The sequence below is a fragment of the Gorilla gorilla genome, chromosome 9 (assembly GCF_029281585.2).
Source record: "Gorilla gorilla gorilla isolate KB3781 chromosome 9, NHGRI_mGorGor1-v2.1_pri, whole genome shotgun sequence".
Taxonomy (NCBI): Eukaryota; Metazoa; Chordata; class Mammalia; order Primates; family Hominidae; genus Gorilla; species Gorilla gorilla.
Window position 1 is genome coordinate 15,146,694 of NC_073233.2, and position 22,889 is coordinate 15,169,582.

Genomic DNA, 22,889 nt, shown 5'->3' on the forward strand with positions numbered 1-22,889 from the left:
AGAGTGGCTGGGACTACAGGTGCATGCCACCATAGCCAGCTAAGTTTTTAAATTTTTTGTAGAGATATGGCTTTTGCTATTTTGCCCAGGCTGGTCTCAAACTCCTGGCCTTAAGTGATCCTCCTGCCTCCCAAAACACTGGCATTACAGGTATGAGCAACTGTGCCTGGCCAAATGTGCTGTTTTCTAATGTGGTTTTTAAACTGGTCAGGAAACAATTCCCAAAGAGGAATCAAATCTACCATCAGGTGAGCAGACCCTTCAGTAGGTGTGACTAGCAGGCTATGGTCACAGCTTATACTTTCTCCCTTTTCCCAAAGTCCTCAATCTCCCTGTAGGAAGCTTGGGGAATGTGCCTCCTGCCCTCTTCTGGACTAGTCAGCATGCTCACCAAGCACACTAAAGCCACCCAAGTCACAGCTGACTCATGCCATTGCTCTTTGTAATGAGGTATGACATGTTTCTAAGCTCTTGTATATTTTCATATTTGTAGCCTACAATTAGGCATTTTTGAGGGATGTAGCTGACTAGGGGTTCTGTTCAGTGACCTATAATTATACACTCAGGCATCATGGTCAATCCAGGCAACTCTCAGGCCTGCAGGAACCTCATGGAAGAAGCCACTTGGCTCTAAGAAGCTCCAGAGAATACTGTAGTAATGTGGCTTAGAAGGGCCACACTGCCCCTCCTTGCTGCTCTTGGAGGCACTCCCCCTATGTCCCCTTCATCTCCCTTATCACTCACTGCCTGACTCAGCAATGCCTGCCAAGCCCAAGTGCTGACACATTTGTATATCTAGTGCCAGCAGAGAACCACTTTGAGGGACACAGTCTCCACTGCCAAGGTAACAGCAACGTAAAGCAACTTCTTTTTTTTGTTTTTTTTGAGACAAGAGTCTCACTTTGTCACCTAGGCTGGAGTGCAGTGGTGCAATCTCAGCTCCCCGCAACCTCTGCTTCCCAGGTTCAAGTGATTCTCGTGCCTCAGCCTCCTGAGTAGCTGGGATTACAGGCACATACCCCCACTCCCAGACAATTTTTGTATTTTTAGTAGAGACGGAGTTTCACCATGTTGGCCAGGCTGGTATCGAACTCCTGACCTCAAGTGATCCACCTGCCTCGGCCTCCCAAAGTGCTGGGATTACAGGTGTGAACCACTGCGCCTGGTCATAAAGCAACTTCTAAAAACTCCCATAAGCGTCTCGTCTTAGAAAAAAGGGGTCACACACCTGCTGCTCATGGGACCCTGCAGTCAGCTGCTGTGCCTCCGCTCTGAGCCAGCCTTTTTGCCACCTGTTGCAGTGGCCACACTGATCCTAATCCTCCCCCATGCAAATGCCTACCACCTACCTTTACCACTGTTCCCCTGGCTGGGAAAGAAGGACTGGTTTAGCACAAAAAATCTGTCCCTTATGACATTTCACATATACATTTGGCCCCAATAAAACTCATTTCTTGGGCCAAGTGCGGTGCCTCATGACTGTAGTCTCAGCACTGTGGGAGGCCAAGGCAGGCAGATCACCTGAACCCAGGAGTTCAAGACCAGCCTGGGTAACATAGTGAGGCTCCATCTCTACAAAACATAAAAAAGAAAGAAAGGGGCAAAAAAAGATTTCTTGATTTTTTTTAACAGCAGCTCAAATCCTGGCATTTAATCAAAGAGACTGCCAGTAGCCCACCTTGTGTAGCTGTGAAGGGCAACTGTGGCCCATGCTCAGAGCAGCATCTGCATTAAGTATCAGCCCAGTATCTAAACTACAATTACTTTGCAAGTTTCCCTTCTTCCCCAACGCAAAGTACTTTAGAGTACTTTATACTTTTCAAAAACACTTTCACATATTATCTCATTTGAGTCTACCAATAAGCCCAATAGGATTAAATGCAAAAGGTATCTTCTCCATTTCACAAAGGAGGAGGCTGGGGCTCAGGAAGGCTAAGCATCTTGTCCTCAGTTCACTCAATTAGTAAGAGTAGAACCAAGTCCAGAATTGCTCTGCAATCTTCTTCATAAATCAACAATTAGTAGTCACTACTTCATAGAGACATTGTAAGGATAAATGAATTAACATATGTAAAGTGCCTGGAATAGTGTCTGGCTCATAGTTAGGACTATGTTATCATTATTAACAGTATAATCACCACCACCCAGAATCCTCAATTCCAAAGCTACAGCTCTTTTCCTTCTATCCTGCTGCATTTTGCTCAGAAAATAGTTTCATCTCACCTTGAGTGAGTCCAGACCTAATCCCTATAGTCAGTCTATGGAACCCAGAACTCACTGGGCTTTTTTTCTTTTTTCTAATTTATTTAAAAAATCTTTTTATGAGCAGGGTCTTGCTCTGTCACCCAGGCTGAAGTGCAGGGACATCATTATAGCTACTGCAGCCCTGAACTCCTGGCTAAAATGATCCTCCTGCCTCAGCCTTCCCAAGTAGCTGGGATGATAGGTGTGCACCACTGCACAGACTCTATCTTGCCACTCCACGAACGACTCCATACTTGTGTGCACAGGGAAGTACGCACACCCCACCTTTTCTGCCAGTCTGACACTCATCTCCTAGCCTCTCTGATAGCACTTATGCCATGTTAGACACCTTTCTGTGGTTTGCCCTGCCTGCAGTACATGACCTTCACTTAGATCCAATTCTTCATTCATTTAGTTTCTTTCTTCAACAATCATTTCACAAGCACCTACCCTTTACTAAGCCCCATACTAGAGGCTTTTCCTCGAAAACATATCAAATGAAACGTGCAAGAGCAGCAGGATGCACAAGGAGCTGTGGCAGCACAAAGATGCCAGAAAGTAACCGTCAGTGGGCAGCACAAAAGATTTCAGAGGAGGCAAAGCTAAAATGGGTTTTAGAGCAACTAGAGTGCTCTCAGCAGACAAGGGGAGAAAAGGACATTCCACGCTATGGGGAACAGTATATACACAGGAATACAAAGCAGAATCATATAGAGTATGGGGTATACAATCTCACACTACCAGCATGCAGGGGCAGCATGCAGGAGTGTGTGTGTGTGTGCGTGTGTGCACATGTGTGTTACTGTGAGATAAATATATATACGTATTCCATATATATAAAATAATGAATATATATAGATATCTCTCTACATATAATAAGGAATATATATATGTATATATATATATATACACAGAGAGAGAGAGAGAGAGAGAGAGCCTTCTTCCCAGTTCTGGGCACAGCTTCAAAAAACCTTGGCATTTCCCGAGGGATGGGAGTGAGAGGAGCCTACTTTGTGATTCATAACAAGTCCCTCTACCATACCTGAATTTATGCTAATGAAGTGAGGATTTATTTCTTACGGTTCCAGAGGCTTGGAAGTCTTAAGATTGATGGCTGAATCTGGTGCGGGCCTTCTTCCTGCATCATCCCATAGCAGAAAGGCAGAAGGGCACAACAGTACACACAAAAGAGAGAGAGGGCAGGAGAGGGCCGGACTTGTTTTTATCAGAAACAAACTCTAGCAATGACAGCATTAATCCATTCATGAGGGTGGAGCCCTCATGGCCCAATCACTCTGAAGGGTCCTACCTCTTAATACCATCACAATGACAATCAGATTTCAATATGAGTCTTGGAGGGGACATTCAAAATATGGCATGCCGACACAGTGAAACTTCCATAAAAACCCAAAACTTCTGAGTTCAGAGAGCTCCCGGGTTGGTGAACACATCATGGTGCTGGGAGGGTGGTGCACCCTGAGAGGGAATGGAAGCTCTACACACACACACACACACACACCAAAATGTTGCCCTATGCATTTCTTCCATTTGGCTGTTCCTGAGTTGTATCCCTAATAATAAACTAATAGTAATATAATACTAATAGTAGGGTTAAGCCGGGCGCGGTGGCTCACTCCTGTAATCCCAGCACTTTGGGAGGCCGAGGCGGGCGGATCACGAGGTCAGGAGATCGAGACCCTCTTGGCTAACACGGTGAAACCCCGTCTCTACTAAAAATACAAAAAATTAGCCGGGCGTGGTGGCGGGCGCCTGTAATCCCAGCTACTCGGGAGGCTGAGGCAGGAGAATGGCGTGAACCCGGGAGGCGGAGCTTGCAGTGAGCCGAGATAGCGCCACTGCAGTCCGGCCTGGGAGAAAGAGCGAGACTCCGTCTCTAAAAAAAAAAAAACAAAAAAAACCACAAAACAAAACAAAACAAAAAAAAAAAAATAGTAGGGTTAATAGTAAGTCAACTGTTTTTCTGAGTTCTGTGAGCCATTCTAGCAAATTACCAAACCTGAGGAGGGGGTTGTGGGAACCGATCCCTCCAACTTTACAGTGAGTTGGTCAAAAGTATGGGTGGCCCGGACTTGTGATTAGCATCTGAAGTGGGGACAGTCTTGTCCCCACTTAATCTGTGGAGATTATGCTAGCTCCAGGTAGTGTCAAAATTGAATTAAATTGTAAGAAACCCCAGTTGGTGTCCAGAAAGTTTGGCAAATTGGCAAATGTGAGAGAAAAAAACCCCACACATTTGGTGTCAGGAGTGTTGTGAGTAGCAATATATCATCCTAATAGTAGAGTGAGTGTGAGAGTGTGGGTGTGTGTGAGAGAGAAGGAAACAGAGAGAGGGAAAGAAATTAGATACGGGATGGTGCAAAATGAGGCTAGAAAGGCCTAGAGTGCCATGACCAGGGGACACCTGGGCGGCTCCAGCGTTCCAGCAACCTTACACACTGAAGCCTCAAGGGCATCTCCCTCCAAACTGCCTGGGGGTGGCAGGCAGCTGGGACAACAAACATCAAGCCTGCCTTTCCAGGGGTGACTGGCAATCCCAACTCCTTGGGTATGCTTACAGCACACCAATTTTCAATGCAAAATCCTTTAACAACTGTTTTCTCTCTCTTTCTGTCTTTCCTTCCCCTCCTCCTAAAGAAGAGCTATTTATCCCTCTTCTCATTTCTGCCCCGCTCTGAGCCCTGAGTTTTAGTGCCAGTGCTTTTACACAAATCCAGCTTTACATCTTGAGTGAAATATAATTTCATAGGAATGTAATTCTGGAATGATCTCATTGAAAAAGCACATCCAGCAAAGGCCATGAGCAGACTTCAGGCCAGCCCATTCACACCCAGAGCCAAGAAGACTGCAGACCCCTTTCCCTTAAATGGAGAATGTGCCTGGGACCCAAAGCAAAGCACACCAGCTAGCTACCTAGGGATATTCTCCTGCCTACGGCCAGCCAGCCTGCCTGCCTGCAGACCACGGCCAGGGCCCACAGCAGCGACCACCATGAGCCACTCTGGCACCATACAAGGACAGACTCGAGGGCATCCAAGCAAACAGGCCTCACCCCAGAGACGCTGCCTCTGACCCTCGGGAGGGCTCTGGCTCCATGCCATCAAACATGAGCTGAAAATATTAACACTCCCCTGTCATAGCCCCATCAGAGACAGAAGAGTATCCAGAAGCCCAGCTGCTAAAGATCCTCCCCACATCTACCTGCCTTCCTAACTCTCTGAAACCCAATTACCATCTGACCCTATTGAGAGAGAGTCAGAAAGTGGGGCATTTGACTCTGAAACTAGATGTCAAAGCCAGGCCCAGCCCAGTCCAGCAGAGCTGAGGCAGAGCAGAACTGGGGAAGAAATAATATAGTCTGATGGATGCTCAAAAAATCCTACTGAAAAAAATTACCAAGTTGGAATCTCTGGAAAAAATGTCCTCATTCCAAATCTGTTCCCCACCCCCAATGAATTCTCATAAAATGGACCAGAAAAGGAGGGAAAAAAAAATTAATGGCTTCCACGGTCTATGGGAACTCTCTGTCTCTCTGTACTATCTTTGCAACTGTTCTGTAAATCTGAAACTATTCTAAAATGTAACATTTATGAAAAATAATGGCTTATCACAGTTTCCTCTGTAAGAAACAATGGGAAAAGCGTGATCTTTGGGTATGAAACTCTGCCTCTACCAGCTATGAAGCTTTGGATGTGTTGCCTACCCTCTGTAAGCTTCAGTTTTCTCATCTGTAAAATGGAGAGAACAGTTCCAACCACGAAGTGCTGTTGTGCAGATTGAGTAAGATAGTGCATGCAAAGGACTTACCACTGCTAAAAGTGCTTTCTTTCTGGGCAGCAGCAGTTTCTCCGCTCAGTCAGCCTTCACGTTGGGTTCTTGACAACTGCAGCTGGAGACCCTACCTCCACCCTTCAGCCCTACCTGTCTTTATGACTAGCAGTCTCTTCCAGAAACGGCAGGACACTTTAATCCCAAAGCACAGTAATCACCTGAAAGGCTGAAGGCTGCCTTATAGCAAGTTCTGACTAGTGAAAGCACACCTTTGTTGACAGAAACATGTTCTCCTTCCTGCTTTCCCTTCCTCCATTAGAATCGAGTGTCACTGCCATTAGCTGAATGACTTTCCTAAGGGTTACAGGGATCCATCAGAAGGAAAGCCAGAAGCTGACAGAGTTGCGCTTCCGACAGAGAGGAAGTGTGCTCTCAAAATCGCCACAGAAGATTCTTCCCCTTCAGTAGCACCACTACCATCCACCATCTCATCGCCACCACCCCAACTCCTGGCTGTGCCCTGCTCCCCATCCTGGCCCCACATGAAGCTGGGCTGATAAGCTACAAATCCACAAGTCAAGGGGCACAGCAAGTTCCCCAAAACCAAGACATATGTCTCAAGGCTGGGCAGGAAGTTGCCCCCAGGCCCTGAAGCCCAACCCCGGGGCCTCAGCCACCTTGCCTCTTGTCTATAGGATGATGTTACTTGCTCCTCCCCTGGGGAGACTGAGATGAGTGGGCAGTCTAGGAACCCTATCTAGGTCTTCTTATTTTTTTCATTTTTTTTTTTATTTTCACTTTTTTTTGAGACAGAGTCTCTCTCTGTTGCCTAGGCTGCAGTGCAATGGCGTGATCTCGGCTCACTACAACTTCCACCTCCCAGGTTCATGAGATTCTCCCGCCTCAGCCTCCTGAGTAGCCGGGATTACAGGGGCCCACCAACACACCTGGCTAATTTTTGTATTTTCAATAGAGACGGGGTTTCACCATGTTGGCCAGGGTGGTCTCGAACTCTTGACCTCAAGTGACCCGCCCGCCTTGACCTCCCAAAGGGCTGAGATTACAGACGTGGGCCGCTGTGCCTGGCCCCCATCTGGGTCTTATAAGTGGATGGACTAGAGACCAAGGAAAGAATCAGGTGAAGAAAGGTATAGCTCTGATGTCGTGTTATCTCCTTGAAAATCACTCACAAGAATGTCAGATACTAAAAAAAACAAAAAACTCTCCCAAGACAAAAGAGAAGTCCAATCTCACCCTGAAAATTTACTGTCCAAATAAGGGAGCAGTCAGTGCTAGAACAGTCAGGCTGTTCCAACTCCGAAAAGCCCTGGGAGAGAGGCAGTTCCCGGGCTTCAGATTCCACTGACAGGTTGTAACCCCTCAAAGCCACTAATGGGCACATTCTAGTGGCTAATTCCTCTGACCTTCCAGATGGCTGGGGTGGGGACACACCCCAGCTGAGACCCAAGGACACTGGTTCCTGGCAGGGAGTATGCAAAATCTCAGCAGCTCCAACCAGGCCAGATTAACAGCCCCATGCTCAAGGACGAGCTGCCGGAAGCAGGACCCAGGAGGAAGACGTCCTTGGAGCCATTTCTTCTTTAACCAAATAAGAGCCAAATATAGCCAAATATGAAGAAACAATGTCATCTTCTTTGAAATTTTTCTCCACTTTGTCACCTCATACCTAGTTTACTGCAATGGTCTCTGGTTATACAGAGAGCACTTTATCCAGTGCCAGCCCATAGGAGGCACTAAATAAATGTTAAACAGTATTATTGTATGACAAGCTCCCCTTTATTCTTCTACCTCCAGTCCTCTCTGCTCATAAGTGACAGACTAAGCATCCTGGAATGTCAGTATCATCATGTCATTCTTCTGGGCTCCTTAACCGCCAATCACACCAGACTCAGGTTCCCTTAATTGGTTCCAACCAATCTCACTTTCCAATTCTTCCTTCCCTCTTCAGCCAGCCCTGGCCCTACCACCCTCCCCAGACCTGCCCACACAGAGATACACAGACTTGCACATGCACACAGATATGCACGTGCGCGCGCGCACACACACACACACACACATACACCTACCTCTCTCCAGGCAGGACACCTTCTGCTCCAAACATGTCCACGTGTCCATTTCTGCCCCATGTTTCTGGGCTCAAATCACTGGCAGCCTGGAGTGCTCTCCTTCTTCCTCTCTGCTTATCCAACTCCTAGTATGCTCCAAGGCCCAGGCCAAGGTCCCCTGAAGCTCAGGCTGAGAAGCCATTCAATCCACAAACAATGACCAAGCACCTGCCTTGTGCAAGACACTAGCCCAGTCACTGAGGACACAGGAAGGAAAACAACACAGTCCTACAGGCTCCTGACTGGTGGGAGGGGCTTCAACATGAACTGCTCTGCTCACCTGAACCATGCAGGCAGCAGAGTCAACCACCAGACATCACAGGCAGCTTGCTGTGCCACTTGTAGGGGTAAGGTGAGGGCAGCACATGAAACCCAGCCAGATGGGGTCTTCTTACCTTTCAAGACTTCAACCTTTCAAAGAAGCCACCAGGGCCTAGTGGCTTAGAATATATTCTATTATAAGAACCTTCATTCTCTGTGACCACCTTGGGTAGCACTGCCCCATCTTGCTTTAGAATTTTATCAGCTAGGCTGGGTCCAACCTCATTCAATAATAGCCATGGTCAACTACCTCTCCTTAGTGCCAGGCAAAAGCCTCACATCCCTGCCCTAAGCCAGGGAACAGAGAGAGAATGATCTCCTTAGAGGTTCCTAGGCCTGATGCTACTTGACTACAGAGATGATGGGGGTCACATGGGAGCCAACCCTTAGGCCTCTTTAGGGAAAAAGGGTAATCTGCAATTCTGACCATAGGAGTAACTCCACCCTTCCCTCTCTTATTTAAGAAAGCTTATGAGAGAGTGAGTGGGCTTGCTATTATTATAGGTATAATCTTGCATACCTTCTAAATTATAAGAATAGGTAACCCATTTAAGTTTACTTTGGTCCTTTAACTCCTGTAGTAACAAATGCTACGTGATACATGCCTCACATCTAGTCCTAAGCTGCTAGTGAGTTACAGTGCCTGGAGGGAAGCAGCTGCTATGAGCTTCCAGTGTGCCACCACCCCCCAGGCACCCCACCTTGGATAGCCAAGAGGGCTACCTGGGTAAAAACGAGATCCTAAAACAGACTTGTAAGCTCAACCCAGAGGGTAATCCTAATTCATTTCCCCCTGCCCAGGGGAGACAAATGTTGCTATATCAATGACTGGGGAAAAGGCCCACATATTTTTCATGTCTCACCCTCAGACTGGAGTGGCGTCTCACTGCTTCTAGAAGATTGGAACTATTACTGACTTGGTATTCACATGGACCAAAGGTACTTCCTGTTGGACATTCCTTAGGCCTGTCGCATATGGTCCAAGAAAGCAGTAAGATGGAAAAGAGAGACCAGCTAAGAGCTACTCCAAATACCCACACCATCAGATGATCATCCCAAGTGTCAGAGATATCTGTGAATCAAGTGCTCAAAGCTACACACATTGGGAGTGCTCTAAAATTCCTATCAATACAGTTATTCTTTTTCCCAGAACTAGGAGAGGCTCTCTTGATGTAATCTTAGATACCAGGGAATATAATGTTCAACCCAGGGGAAAAAAAGAGAGAACACCTAACCCATCCCTACTTATATTTCCAGCAGTGGAGACTCACAGTCTTCCTCATCATCCATCCTCCCTGTAATCTACCTGAACCTCAAGTCTCTGAATAAGCTTATCTCACATGTGACTTAGCTGTTGCTTTTTATAGCATGAACTATTCAGCCTCCTACTAAGACCATCTTTTCCAGAGAGGCTGAATGGGTCTCAGTCTCTACTAAGGAAGCTCACATCCTTCAGGAGCTTACCCAAAACAACAGTCACATATTTAGGCATGCTGGCTTGTACAGCTCAGGTCAGCCAGAAAGGCCATCAGCAGCTGCTGACCATTATACCACATGTGAGCACTAACGGGGATCAATGAGTCAAGCCTTGAAAGGGCAGAACAGAAGGAAAGAAGTTACCATTGGCCCTTGGATCACCAGCAACTAGCTCGAAAGAGTCTGCCTAATGAGGACTGCATCCAGCTGTAACGAGCACCTAGTCTTTGAAGCCTGTGGCATCCAGACAGTATCACTTCCTACTTGTCTGCTTTCAGGGGGCCTCCCACACTGCCACCCCTTACACTACACCCATCTCCAAGGCTGAAGAGAAGACCTAGGGCACACTATCTTGAGAGGCTTAGCCACACATTTCAGTCCCCGTCCACATCCACCCTCCCCCTGCCCCTGACAGCTCAAATATTCAGTCTCCACATATGTGTCTATGTGCCTGTGTGTCTGTGTTTTATTTACACTACCCATGTCTGTTGTTAGCAACAGAAACAAAGTACTTTAAGGCAGAAAAGGCAAGTCTGCCAATTGGCTTGCGCTCCCCGCCTGCTTCCAGCTCAGGGAAGGGCTGGTAAATGATCCCTCCAGCTCCAATCTACCATGTGTGCCTACAGCTCCCACATACCCGGGGGCTGGGAGGCATGGTGCCAGTTTGGCCCACATTAGTCACTGCTGCATGGGGTGCCGGCCATCACCTCTCTCTCTTCTTCCCTGGAGGGCACACCCTGAACACCTGATTCTCTCACCTGCCTAAATGCTGATTACTGTCGAAAGGCAGAGCTTCAGAAGCCAGAATTCAAGAAACCCATGGTAAAGATGAAAGGGCAGTTCCTCCCCAGACTCAGACTCTGGAGAACTAGCCCAGGCTAAGTTTTACTTTCACGTCTTTCCATTCCCACTTCAGTTTTTCTGCTACTGATAATCTTCCAAGTTCCAATAGCAGGCTCCCTAATAACATTGACAGTAATTATTGATCACCACTTTGTTTTAGCTGAGAGAACAAAACATGAGATGTGATTCTTACATGTGGGGAGCTCACAGACGAATGTAGGGCGCTGAGACACAACAGCAAACGATGCAAGTGTGGGACACAAACTAGAAAGACAGGACAATGGGGTGGTGGAGGGGACAAAGCAGCTCTGGACGGGGCTTCTGTGGGAGAGGAAATGTGAGCCAGACTGTAAAGGACAAACAGTAGCTGGACAGAATGAGACAGAAGACTGTTTGAGATGAAGAGTGAGACTATGACTCAAGGTCCCAAGGCAGAGAGAGTGGCAAATATCACACCCATAGTGTTTTTCTCACATTCAACTGAGGCTCAGCCCTAGCAGGTATGGAGGAAGGAAAGTGGCATGACTTGGTAAAAATAGAACCCTCCCCTCTGGGTTACCATGCTCTCCAGCCCCTCTGCACCTACCTCTGCCAAAAGCATGCTCAGGGTTTCCTTTTTCTTTCTTTCTTCTTCTTTTTTTTTTTTTGAGACGAAGTTTCATTCTTGTTGCCCAGGCTGCAGTACAATGGTGGAATCTCAGCTCACCACAACCTCTTACCTCCCGGGTTCAAGTGATTTTCTTGCCTCAGCCTCCTGAGTAGCTGGGATTATAAGCATGCACCACCACACCGGCTAATATTTTGTATTTTCAGTAGAGACAGGGTTTCTCCATGTTGGTCAGGCTGGTCTCAAACTCCTGACCTCAGGTGATCCGCCCTGCCTCAGCCTCCTGAAGTGCTCGGATTACAGGCGTGAGCCACCACGCCCGGCCAAGGTTTCCTTTTTCTGTGCTACTCCAAAATCCTCTCCCTTGCATGTCATGGAATGCAGCCAGCCTAACTCCCTAAACTCAAAAACATCCTATTGAAATTCCTGGTACTCAAGACTCCTGCTCCCATAGTAGGGGACAAGCTTCAGGCTCCCCCAGGTGCAATGTGGGCCAGGAGCTTGAACTATTCCTGTGTTGGCCTGGGTCAAGCTGTGAGTCTGATTCTTTTCTCACTAGAGCAGGAGAAGGGGGGCAGTATGAAATTGTAACTATGGTTCCTGGAAGCCAGGACAACCATCTTTCCTCCTTCCATTCATACTTACAGTCATGCATTCATTCAGCTAATATACACCAAACACCAACCATGCATAAGCCAATATGTTTAGTGCTGTTTGGACACCAAATGCATCAGATATGGGTCCATCCTCAAGGAGCTTCCACTCTGTAGGGTGAATACAATAGACATATAAATCTCATAAATACCAGGAAGACTATTTTAAGTGCCATTAGAAAGATGAAATTAAGTGCCACTAGAGAGATGCCATTAGAGACATACAATGTTGAAGCTTAGGTAGAAGGAGATTACTTTCAAATAAAGGATCAAGAACACTTTACAGAGAGGGTGATCCTTGTGCTAGACCTGGAAGATCAAATGGCAAAAGAATACAGGGGTATTCCTACACAGATAGAACTACATGCACAAGGGCTTGGAAGCAGGAAAGCAGAAGACGTATGAAGGACAACAAAGTGATTGTCAGTCTGATGGGAGTTTAATTGAAAGTAGACCAGGGAGAAAGAGAGTTGGAAAGACAGAGACATGTCGGCTCTTAGAGGCCTCTGAGAGCCAAATTAGGGATCTTAGTTTTTCTCTGGGGAATCACAGAAGTTTTCTGAGAAAAGAATGATGGGTCAGAGATTATGCTTCTGAAAGATGAAGCAATACTCAGAGGTCTAGGGGCTACGGCAGAAAAATCTGTTCAAGTGGTCCACGAGGGCTAATGATCACAGGAGGGACAAAGGAGAGAGAGAACTGAGGTAAGCAGCAAGTGCAGGATGAGAATTTCTGCCTTTGAAGCTCAGGCTGAACAGAAAAATCAGTAGGCAGTGGCCAGGGTGGCTAAGAGGCTACACAGGCAGAGAAGAGCTGGAGAGCCAGCTCTTGGGAGGGGACAGTGAAGGAGTGGGAGGCGGAAACGGACAGGAGACTGGGGAAGGGAAGGGAATCTCCGAGTTCAGCATCCTAAAAGTGAAACTGCTCCAAGTGATAAAGCCAAAGGTACCTGAAGAGGAATGAAGACGAAGTCCTTAGAGTTGGAAGGACGGAGGGACTGTGAGACCGGAGCATTGATGGATTCTCAGTATGAATCCTCAAATCCTAATTATGCCAAAAAGAGGACATATGAAGAAGGTTGTTAACAGTTAGCCTGAAGTCAATAGGCAGGTAAGAGCACCAAGAGTGAGCAGAGGAGGGACTAACTTCTCATGGGAAAGGTTGCCAGCCCGGGCTTGGAAGCAACGTGGGGAGTTCAGAGCAAGAGTTGGGAGGAGGTGAGGTGGCTTCACTGGAGAGGGTCACAAGGGAAGTAAGATCTTCAGGGAAAAGCCAGCTTTTGGCTATAACAAAGAGGTAGGAATGTTCTAGGAAAAACCACCAAAGAAGGGGCAATACCACTTTTTGTCTATTACACTGGGCAAGATAATAAAACTATTTCCAGAGTCAGGCAGGGTGTGGCAAGCTGGGCACTCTCATATACTGTTGGATGTTCTGTAAACCAGTACAATTTTTCTGGAAAACAATTTAGGAATACACACACACACACACACACACACACATCCTCACAAGGATAACCTATACAAAGTTAAAAGATAAGCCACAGACAGGAAGAAAATAATTACAGAGCACATAACTGACAAGTGATTAAAAATCAGAATATATTAAGAACTTCTAAAGGAAAAAGACGAAAACCCAACTGAAAAATAAGTAAAAGATATGAACAGAGAATTCAAAGAAAATAAAATATTGCTCAATCTCTTTGATAAATTGGGAAAATACAAATTAAAGTGATGAGATATTATATCATACTTCGACTGGAAAATACTGAGAGGCATGGGATCTCCAAGTGTTAGCAAAAATAAGGGGAAATGAACACTTATATACATTGGTGGTAAACACATAACAACTACTATAGAGAACAATCTGGAATTACCTAGTAAAGCTAAAGAATCATACTCCCCACCACATCACTTCCATTCTTAGGTAGCTGGCATACACAAACTCTTGCACAGTCATTACAATAGTGTCTGTAACACACAAAAATTAGAAAGACTTTAACCATTTCTCACTGCCATATAATGGTGCATTATACACCAATTAAACCAAATGATTTTACACATGAAAACTTTTTAAAAATGACTTTGAATGAAAAAAAATCAACCTGCAAAAGGTTTGCCTGCAAGAATAGTATCATGTGTATAACATTTTAAAACACAATACTATACATTATTTATGGACACATGTATGTAAAAGGATAAGATATGCAGAGTAATGAGGCTTTTATCAGTATCAGGAGGAGGAAAGGACTGCAGAAAGCTTTAGTCATATTTGTCCAATTTTTTTTCCTGAGCCTCCAAGCATGAGTACATATTTGTCAAACTTAAAAAAAATTTACGTTAACAGATCTGAAGCCAATATGGTACAGTGTTACATTTATGAAATTTGGATGATGGGTACATAGATTTTTATTATATTAACCTTTTACTTTTCCATATACTTTTCCAAGTTTTAAAAGATATTGTTGGCCGGGCGCAGTGGCTCACGCCTGTAATCCCAGCACTTTGGGAGGCCAAGGCAGGCAGATCACGAGGTCAGGAGATCAAGATCATCCTGGCTAACACTGTGAAACTCCATGTCTACTAAAAATACAAAAAAATTAGGCGGGCGTGGGGGTGGGTGCCTGTAGTCCCAGCTACTCGGGAGGCTGAGGCGGGAGAATGGCATGAACCCAGGAGGCAGAGCTTGCAGTGAGCCGAGATCACGCCACTGCACTCCAGCCTGGGCAACAGTGTGAGACTCTGTCTCAAAAAAAAAAAAAAAAAAGATATTGTTAAATAATTTAAGTATATTACATAGCTTTCGAACCAGTAATTCCATTTTTAGAAACTTCTAGCAATAACTATCCCGAAGTTATACAAGTAGGCACAGCCACACAGATATGTAGATATTTGCCACCACATACCTTTTTTTTTTTTTTTTTTCAAAGAGATGGGGTCTCGCTCTATTGCCCAGATTGGAGTGCAGTGGCACAATCACAGCTCAACATAGCCTCCAACTCCTGGGTTCAAGTGATCCTCCCACCTTAGCCTCTTGAAAAGCTGGGACTACAGGCATGTAGCACCACACCAGCTAATTTTTTACTTTTTTCTAGAAATAGCATCTCACTATGTTGCCCAGGCTGGTCTCAAACTCTTAGCCTCAAGCAATCCTCCTGCTTTGGCCCACATAGCTTTTAATAACAGAAACAACCCAAAAGTCCATCGTCAGGTTAACTAAATAACAATTCATCCATACAATGTAATTCTATGCAGCATTAAACATTATAGAGTAGCTCTGTAAGTACTGTCTGTGGAATATATCCAAGTAATATTAGTCAGAAAAGTAGGTTACAAAATATAAGTGAAAAATGATGGCACTTCGGGGGAAAAAGCAATATATGTTAACACATATGAAGAAGATCCCAAAGGACAAGATACACCACAAATTAACAATAATTATGCTATAGGGGATTATATGACTTTTACTTTCTTCCTAATATTTTTTGTTATTGTCCAAATATTCCTCAATGAGCATGTATTTCTTTTATTAGAAAAATCAATAAAGCTAGTTAATTTCACGCAAAAAGAAAATAAGGACAATCTGGTAATAGCAGATGAGTTTTACTTGAAATAATGGAAAAGGTAAGCAGAAAAAGAGGGAGATATCATAGACAGAAGTATAACAAAAGCTCTACCGAAACGAAGAGCCAGGAGGAAGAGCAAGGCTTAGAGGTTTTCATCCAGGTTGGGCATTTTCAGCAACAAGAACAAAGAAGGCAAGAGTGAGGAGGACAGCTGGGAGAGCTGTTTGTGACTGAAGGGCAGAGAGTACAGACAGAACTACACAGTTCTCAAATTCCATACAAAATTTTAATACGTTTTTCACTTCACAGATTCTGAACCTGCCACAGGACCAGCTCCTTTGGTGTAGTGTGAGCGAAGGAAAGATTCTTGGGTAGAACTTCATAAAGTCTGTCATAAGATCAGCCCCAGAGGAGGAGACTTTTCAGATCCCATCCCTCATACACATTCAGAAGGCCAAGGAAACACCCTCAGGACTGAACTATGATAAAGAAGGTGACCAATAGCCTGGACAACACAGGGAGACCCCATCTCTACCGAAAAAAAAAAAAACATTAGCCAGGCATGGACAGGGAGGTGCATGCCTGTGGTCCCTGCTATTTGGGAGTCTGAGGTAGGAGGATCACTTGAGCCCAGGAGGTCGAGGCTGCAGTGAGTGGTGACTGTGCCACTGTACTCCAGCCTTGGCAACAGAACAAGACCCAGTATCAAAAAAAAAAAAAAAGGGTGACAAAGGAGACAAAAGCAATGACATCACAGTGGCCTTAGTTTAGCTCACACAACCAGCAACTCTGTTTCTCTAGAATTGGTGAGATAATGAGAAGCTGAAGAAACATATGGCGAGGTGCAGTGGCTCATGCCTGTAATCCCAGCACTTACGGAGGCCGAGGCGGGTGGGTCACCTGAGGTCAGGAGTTCGAGACCAGCCTGGCCAACATGGTGAAACCCTGTTTCTACTAAAAATACAAAAATTAGCTGGGCGTGGTGGCGCACGCCTGTAATCCCAGCTACTTGGGAGACTGAGGCAGGAGAACGGCTTGAACCTGGGAGGTGGAGGCTGCAGTAAGCCGAGATTGTGCCACTGCACTTCAGCCTGGGCGACAAAGTAAGACTCCTTCTCAAAAAAAAAAGAAAAGAAACAGAGTGAGAAAAAAAGTGGGCTGGTAAGCCAGCGGGTAATCATAAGCCAATCTTGTGTTTAGGCAAATACGAAACATCTACAACTTGAAACTAAACAGGAAAGTAATGGCTGTGTGGCCACCTATGATGCAGCATGGATGTTCTACTGGCACGTGTCTTCTTTCTGGATATAGTACCCCGTCTAACACAGCCGCCACATGGTAGAGTAGTTGCTAAGAAGCCACAGGAAGGTACAACATCTAAGATGCCACGGGTGTCCATTGAAATTAAGCCATCCTTTTACTTTTACCCCTAGGCTTTTGGACTTGGACCTCATCCAAGGAGCTGGCTGCCTGCACCTTCACAGACCGTCAGCTTCATCCCCAGGCCCCAAATCCTGAATTTGCCCTATGTCAATGAAAAACCATCATCAGCTTTTCTTTACATTAAAAACTGACTGTGATCATAGCAGTTTTTCCTGTTTTCTGGGATCACTGCTGCAAAGAGGAAAAGTCACAAGAGGATAAAATGACACACACGCAAACTCTTCTGTGGCTGAAATTCCCCTCACTCTTCCTGCCTCTAACCAAAAAGGAGGATACAGACCAAGGAGCACTTCATGAAGGTAGTCGCCTCCCTGCCCTGCTGTTTTTCACCTTCAGGAAGAATCACTCCCTCCCAAGTAGGACCTCTCCCTGGTCACTATAATCCCATGATTTGTAATGTGGGCTTCATTCCGCAAAAGCCCAGGGCTGGTGTTATCTAGGAGTGATGGCAGTCATTTCCAGATCATGGGCAGTCGTACAGATAAGGCAAAGGGCAACTCCTGCCTAGCATGTGTGACCCAAGAGATGACAGAGAAGAGAAGGGAGGAATGCACTCCTTCACCTGGTCCCTCAGCACTGAGCCAGCCTCCCATTTGTACATGGAAGGAAAGGCCAATACCTGATACTTAAGAAAGAATTAACTGTTAGGTCAGCCCCCTTCCCTCCCAGGCTAGTATAAGGATTAAACAAAATAATGTTCTAATAGAAGCAATAATACAAGTTACATGGCTCTAACTTGGCTCCAATTTCTAGCTGGTAGGAAGTCAATCCTTTTACCTGTTTTCCAAAGTCTATGGGTCTGCCTTTAGTTGGAAATACAGAATACAGAAGCTATTATAGAACTCGGGGTCTTGAATTACTGTGCAACTCTTCACAAAATTCCATCTGAAAGAAGTGATATTTAAGGAAACTGTCTAAGGGGTATGATATAAATCCATGCCCCTGCATATTTTAGGCTCCATTTTCTAGCAGATCACCTGCAAGCTACACAGATGTCATTAGCTCAGCTCCTCACAGAGTGGTTTTCACTAAGTTGCAATTTCATGTAAAACATCTGCATTTTGTCTGCAGTCTCTGTGAGAGCTATAGAAAACCAAGACTGCATAAGCACTGGTTATAAAAATAGCAAGGAAACTGTGGCTGTAGTGGTAAAAACAAGAAAAAAATAAATAAAACATACTTCTTGGTTTAAAAAAAGTAAAAATTATACTATTATATCATTCAATATTGCCTTACATATCCATATAAATTTCATTAAAACATAAAACTCATTTAAAAAACGTTGTCCTTTGAGAAAGTGGTATGTTGACTGCCAAGGAGAAGGCCATTCATAGCAATCACGTTAATGAACAGGATTAGGAAGGCCAGGCATGGTGGCTCATGCCTGTAATCCCAGCACTTTGGGAGGCCAAGGCGGGAGGTCTCTTGAAACCAGGACTTTGACATCAGGCTGGGCAACATGGCAAGACCCCATCTCTACAAAAAGTTTAAAAATTAGCTGGGCATGGTGGTGCACCTCTGGGGTCCTAGCTACTCAGGAGGCTGAGGCGGAAGGATCACTTGAGCTCAGGAGGTCGAGGCTTCAAGGCTGCAGTGATCTTGACTGTGCCACTGCACTCCAGCCTGGGCGACAGACCAAGACAATGTCTCAAAGAAAACAAACAAACAACAAAAAAACAAGATTAGAACAGCTGCATGCTCTCCTTTTCTTCGGTGCTGATGTTATTTCTGTTTCTATGTTATTAACATGACTAAGGCCTCTCTTTACCAGTTATCTACTGTGTGCCAAGCATTGTTCCCAGGTGTTAATTATGTTAATTCATTTAATACTGTAACACAATCCTATGAGGTAAATGTTACCAATTCTATTTTACCAAACAGGAAAACCAAGGCCCAAGTCATACAGCTAGTAAAAGGAGGAGCCAGAATTCAAACCAGGACTGATTTCAAAATTCTCATTCCTTCCACTATGCCATGGAAAGTACAGTAGGGTGTTTTTATGTCAACTGCAGCCAGACACATCAATTTTCTCCTCTGAGAGGACAGGATATAAATCTGAAGAACAATGTATATGAAAATATGCTCTATGCTATAAGGCAAGATTTATATGTAAGTAAGTATCATCATCCTCCAGGAGAAGATGCATAAAGCAGAGCTGACAGTTTTCTTTTTCATTTTTTTTTTTAAGAGACAGGGACATGTTTCCCAGCCTAGGATGGACTTGAACTCCTGGGCCAAGCGATCCTCCCGCCTCAGCCTGCTGAGTAGCTGGGACTACAGGCACATGCCATCATGCCAGGCCAGAACTGGCATTTCTACTGCACACACACCAGTAAACTCAGCAGGAAGTGAACTCTAAACATAGCCTAAGAGGAGAACTTTTCTCTCAACACTAAAACTCATAAAAACATGTAAGCAAGTGTGTGGGTCAGTCACTCCCTTAAACACAGGTGTCTGGCAAGATAGTGAGAAATCATCCCACGTCTAACGTCCATGGGCACAGACTCCTGTTTGCTTCCGAATCGAGGAGATGCTGGCATTTGGCCAGGTAGGCCTTCTTTTCTCTCAACTCCCTTTTAATCTCATCTCCTTCAGTGATGATCATTCTCAAAGAATTATTTCAAGAGACACTATCTTTGAGAAGAAGAATTATTTCAAGTTTTAATTTCTAGCTCATCTACAAATCCACGACTTTTTGAAATCAAAGCTCTCCAAAACTCTGACACCTACAATGTGCTTCTTTCCTATAAGTTTGATGGCTACTACCTAGGAGACATGCATGCCTTCCCTGGTAGTTTAGAGACAAAGTTTGGAATATGATGTGCTCAGAAAAGGGGTCACTCTACCTTTAGTCCTGGGCATCAAGGGCTTTCTAGATGTTTAAGAGGGAAGTGGTCACCAGCAGCAAGAAAATGCTGGGGTGGGTTCTCTGGACCACTGCTTCACACAGGGACAGCCACCCCTTCTCTACTCAACCCATCCAAACCCTGTAAGTGAAGTGTAAAGAATGCAACACAGATCTTCACAAAGACTACCTACCAAAACAAACCCCAACCAGAAAATCATTGGGGTTACTGTGCAAAGGGATCCCTCAGGGATAAAACAGGAAGAGGGGCTCACTGCGTTTCCTCTCAAGGGCTCCTGCTTCAACCCCACCTATGTATCACAATTCTTTTCCTCTTCAGTATTAACCCCCTACCTCATTAATTTCCTCCACTCCAACCAGTGGGCAGCAATGTCCAACAGAGCACAATACATTTAAAACTGTTTACAATGGTTGTCTTGCATTTTTCTCACCTTGTCTTCTTCCACCACTGGCTAAGCTTTCAACCGATTCCACAGTGCCCCAGCTCTGCAGTAAAGCAACTACCCCACATCTTCAAACTCTTCACAGAATTGTGCACCATCTCCTGCCCTAACACACACCAGGCTCTCCCTGAGGGCGCTCTCTCCACCCTGGCAATTTCAATAGCTACGTGGATGGATCCACTCAAAACTCTTAGCTCACAACTGATTCCCTGACATCAATTCCACTTCCACTTGAGTCACCCACACTTTTGCACAAACCCTGAACCTTGGAGTACCCATCTCAAAACCTTGCCCTCTACTGTCTGACCACAATTTCCCTTCCTATCTTTTGACCATTCACTACCCGACAGCTGCTCTCTGAACTTGGCCAGGCCTCTGTTCCCTTAAGCCTTTTTCCTAGAGTATATCAGCCACCTCTCGGCCTTTCCTTCTGCCAATCCAGGCTGAAATCCATGATTCATCACAAATGGATCCATCTCAAATCCACAGCTCCTTTCTCTTTCCACTGTACCTACCTAAAAAGCTCTAACTATGGTATTCTCCATTCCTTTGTCAGCCCACCTAAAAATTGCTAGTCAGATACCACACATCCAATACACTTCTGAAAGGCCTTTTGGAGATACATTCTGAAGCATTTATGGATGAAATGGTATGATGCCTGGAGTTTGCTTCACAAAATTCAGTGGTAAAAAAGGAAGAGTAGTGGACAAGAATAGAAATAAAACAAGCTCGTTCATGTGTTAATAGTCATAGTTATTAGTTAATAGTTACAGATAATGGTTGAAGCTGGATGGTGGACACAGCAGTGGTCATCTATTCTCTCTACTTTGGTTATGCTTGGTATTTTCCATAACAAAAAGTTTAACAATAAAACAACTTACGTGCAAGATTAATGGGGAACAATGCCAAAGGTCACACACAGATTACCTGCTAGTCACAAAATGAAAACTATAATTTCACGATGGAGAAATTTAGCTGATCCTACCTTAACCAGTAATCAAACTTAGCATCAATAATAATGGGCCAGCCAAACATCATGTGCCTCTGATCTGCTGCATCATTCATAAAGGGTTGTTTTCTCCCTAAAATGCTTAACCTAAATCTAATCAGGTCTCTAGATCTAAGTTACAGTTTATAGAATACACAGGGGAGAGAGGAAGAACCTGAACATACCCCAAAGAAACAATCAGACAAATCCATAATGTGAAAAGTGAATTTATGTTAAGAAATAAGAAGTGTCTAAAACTGAACTCCCAGCCTGGGCAACACAACAAGAGCCCCATCTCTACAAAAAATAAAAAAATAAAAAAATAGCAGATTTAGCAGAGTGTGGTGGCACATGTCTGTAGTCCTAGCTACTCAGGAGGCTGAGGCCCCCACCATCTAACTAAAACTATCCAAGAAGACCCCGAGCAAGAACCCCAGAACCAGGCAAGTATTGTGGTTTTAAGCCACTATATTTTGGGGTGGTCTGGTAGGCAGGACACTGGTAAATCCAGCCTTTCAAGAGCCAGCCCTGAGACCTGTCTCTGGAGTCTTATCTTGACACTCCTCAATCTACCCTGCCAAGGACAACAAACACGACCAACTGGGACTTCCCTGCACACTCTACACTTACAGCTTCACTCCTGTCTTTGTGCATGCAAATCCTTCTACCTGGAATGCCCCTCCCTGCCCTGTCTCCTTATAAAGGAACTACGCCTCCTTCAAAATCTGTACCAGCACCATTTCCTCTGTGAAACCATGCCCTACTTTTCCCCACTCTCCTCCCACCAGTAACTCAATTAATCCTTTCCTCCCAGTGAAACATCTAGGGTGGCATAAATTGCATTGCAGTATACTGGCTTTTCATATGTTTTGTCCAATAAACTATTAAGTTCCAAGAAGGTAAGTGCTATATGTCTGTGCGCTGGTCCTGCAGGGGCCTAATGAATGTATGCTGATTGCAAGTGGTTTCTCCTGCTTCCTTACTTAGCCTATTTCTACAAAAACATTTCTGGGCCAGGCACGGTGGCTCACGCCTGTAATCCCAGCACTTTGGGAGGCTGAGGTAAGAGGATCACTTGAGCCCAAGAGTTCGAGACCAACCTCGGCAACATGGCAAGGCCCCATCTCTACAAAATTTTTAAAAATTAGCCAAGCATGGTGGTTCGTGCCCATGATCTCAGCTTCTCCAGAGGCTGCAGTGGGAGGATCACTTGAGTCCAGGAGGTAGAGGCTGCAGTGAGCTGTGATAGCATCACTGCACTCCAGCCCATGCAACAGAGCAAAGAAAGAGAGCAGTCTCAAAGAAAAATTCTGTTTAAGCCCCTGGCTGATGGAGCAGAAATGATGCTCGCTAAATCCTGCTTTTCTCGGTCTCCTAAAGTCTAACTTTTCTTTTCTGAGTTCGCAAGTTCACAACCCTTGGAAAAACAACCCTAGGTTGATCCAGCACTAAAAGCTGCCTTTTAAAATACAGTTAGGTGGGACCTGACTAGCTTAGTGTCTGGGACATAAGTAGGTATTCAATA

At 45.1% G+C, this 22,889-nt stretch overlaps 1 protein-coding gene across 11 annotated transcripts in view; it reads right to left on the reverse strand.

The window, feature by feature from the left end:
• The window catches only part of DENND2B (DENN domain containing 2B), a 222,032-nt gene that overhangs the window by 75,592 nt on the left and 123,551 nt on the right, over nucleotides 1–22,889 (reverse strand). The gene's annotated exons all lie outside the window — the stretch shown is intronic.